The sequence below is a fragment of the Sylvia atricapilla genome, chromosome 1 (genome assembly GCF_009819655.1).
Source record: "Sylvia atricapilla isolate bSylAtr1 chromosome 1, bSylAtr1.pri, whole genome shotgun sequence".
NCBI lineage: Eukaryota > Metazoa > Chordata > Aves > Passeriformes > Sylviidae > Sylvia > Sylvia atricapilla.
Genome location: NC_089140.1, coordinates 124,127,519 through 124,130,617, shown reverse-complemented (window position 1 = coordinate 124,130,617; position 3,099 = coordinate 124,127,519).

Below are 3,099 nucleotides of genomic sequence, written 5' to 3'. Positions count from 1 at the left end.
CGCCCGGCTGCCGTGCGGGGGCGGCGGCCGAGAGAAGCGAAGTCCGGCCGCTCGCTCCCCGCTCTCCTGGGTCCGGCCTGGATCGCGGCGGGCGCGGGGCTGCCCACAATGGATCCCGCTCGATCGCTCAGCGGCGGCGGCGCTTCCGTCCCGACAGGCCCCGGATCGGGTCGGGTGGCAAATGAACAACGGGCTGCCCACAATGCACCGCGGCCGCCGCCCGCCGCCGCCGCAGGGGAGGGGAGGGGAGGGGGGGCGCGAGCGGGGGGCGGGCAGGAGGGAGGGGGGGGCCGGCGGGGGGCGGGCGCGCGCTGCGGCCGCGCCGCGTCACGCGCCGCCCGCCCCGCCTCGCCCCGCCCAATGTGGGGCGGGGGGGGGGGGGAACGGGGTCGACCCCCCTCCGTCCCTCCTGTCCTCCCCCCGCATCTGCCCGCGCCGAGGGGCCGCAGCCCGCCCCCTCTGCTGCCGGAAGCACGGAGGGAAGCGGGACGCCGCGGGTCCCGAGGGGCGAGCGGAGGCGGCCGCGGAGCAGCGGCCGAACCTCCCCGGGGCCCGGGAGCGGCGGTACCGTTATAGGCGCGCGGGGCGGCGCGAGCGCCTCCCGCACGTGCCGGCAGGGCGGGTCCCTCCGCCGGGCGCGAGGCGCGAGGCGCGGCGCTGTGGGCAGTGCCGGGAGCGCGGCGGGGTGCGCCGAGTCGGGACGGGAAAAGCGGGGAGGCACCACGGCCGGTCATCGGGGCCAAAATCCCTGCTCGAACGGGCAGCCTAGAGCGCCCGGCTCAGGATTAGTTCAAGATGGTTCCTGAATAACAGAGAGACTCCGCGATCTCTCTGGGCAACCTGTTCTCTACGCCACTTGCTCACTTCTCCCCCGCGCCCAGCGTGGGGGAAACAGACAAGGAAAACCAAGGAAACTCGTAGGTCAAGGTACAGAGTAGCTCAGTGAGTGAAAAAATGAGAAAGAAGGAAACCAGAACAAGTGCTCAGGCAGTCACTGTCCACTCTCTAGGGGTATGCCAGTTCCCAAGAAAGAAAACGATGTTAAGCAGCATGGAGTACTGCTGTCCATAGTTTAGAGGGGTCACCTGTCCCTCAGTCTGTTCACTGTGGAACAGAGTAAGAAACAGCAAAGGCCTGGGTGCGGATGCTGTTCAGCAGTGACAGCCCATCCAGCCACTATGAAGAACGTTTTTGGTCAGATCATCTGCTGCTGATAACAAAATTGTCTTACAGGGGGAAAATGATGGAGTCTTCCCGCTGAAGAAGTGCAGTGTTGTCAGTGTCGTGTAATGCTCATATGTGTGTTCAGTAGTCAAAAATCACAACCCCCTCTGTCTTGGCCTGGAAACAGGCAGGGGTCTGGGATAGCTGGCCTTAAGCCTTTGAGAAGACTTTGCAAGAATACTTTAAAGATTCTGTAAACCAGAATGATTTCCTCCTTCCAAATAATTTCTTGGGGAAAGGAGATATTTGGTAGAAAATTAATTTATGTTCTGGGAAACTCTTTCTAAAATTCTCGGGGGAAAAGAGGAGTCAGTTGTGGAGAAGCAGAGAAACTGTATAAGGCAGTATCAGATTTCTGGGAGAGGAGTAAAAATGGCCTAAATCTAAGCAAAGAGACAGATTAGTTGATGGGAGTAAAACAATTTTTTAATTTGCCGTGCCTTGCTGGGGCACAGGGTGGAGGTAATGATTCAGGTCTGGGTCCATTGAAGCAAAGGGTTCCCATGATACAGTCTCTACAACACAAAGCAGACCTGTACTTCATAAAGTTTCAGCTTCTGTGATCTATCCATAATTTTACATTCCTGTGGTACTTGATTCTCACCTGTTGACATTTTTTAGCTAACACCTCCCTTACCTACGTTAGAATTTCTTACCTATTTTGTGGTGTTGGTTCTTTCTCACTATATGTTTGAATCAGTGCAGATGGCAGTGAGTGTATACAGAAAGTTTGGAGGAAGAATCCCTGCTGGGATTCACATTTACAGAGCAGGCTGCTTGTTATCTTCGGGAGCATTAAGTGCACCCTGGACTGGTCTGTTAAAAACCTATTCCGTGGGCATCCAGGAGTGAGCTGCAGAGCACACAGGAGAAATGGTAGGATAATGAACTGTGGGGCTTCTGTTCTGAAGTGCAAGTAAATGTTACTTGATTGCAACAGGTAATTTCGAGTGGTAACAAATCAATACAGAATCATAAAATGATTTGGATTGGAGGGAGCCTCTGGAGTTCACTCAGTTCAAAGCAGGGCCAACCTTTCAGTTACAGTAAGTTTTTCAGAGACACCCTCTTAGACTCTCTCCGGGTGTTGGGCTTTTGCAATAGCTCCTCCCAAATGGTCTCATCATGCCTTTGTTGTCGGCTCACTATGAGGGATTCCACCACTGAGCAGTGCTCTCCGAAAGGGGAACATAACTGAAACATTGTTGCTAATTTAATTATGCTATAATGGTTCTGCCACACTAGAATCAAGATTGCATTGGTCTATTTATTAATTGCATTTCACGGAGTGTCTTCACAGACACAGGACTCCCTAGATAATCTTAACTTTTGCATGATGCTTTTTGTTGCTGAGTAATTTGCAAAAATTTGCAAACCACTTAATCTTCACAGCAGACATTCTCATTTTTAGACTGCTTTGTTGCAAATGCAGTTTTCTGTTGTCTTCATAGTAGGACAAAATATTTCCAAACGCATCTTGAGATGCTGTAGCAAAAATGCATTTATTTTGTAACAACATTGGAGTTTCTTCTTCAACTTTTCAGTTCCCCTGACAAACCCACATACTACTAAGGCTCATAATTAAAAAAATAATCATTGATGTACACCTGCTGATAATTTTTTAGCATACGTTTTTCATCCAGTCTCTTGAGAGTCAGTAGTGTTTACTGCCAAAGTTCATTTATTTGGACAACAGCCAGGATATCTTTCCTTTTGCACTCTTTGATGGCACAGTGTAGGTAAGAAATCTTTAGAGGTTAACTTTCCTAGTACTGGAGATGGTTAATTCAGTTTTATTCACTCTGAAATCTAATTGTTTGGACACAACAGGAGCTTCCTTACCTTAAGTCTCTGATTGTCACTTGATTCTTTCTG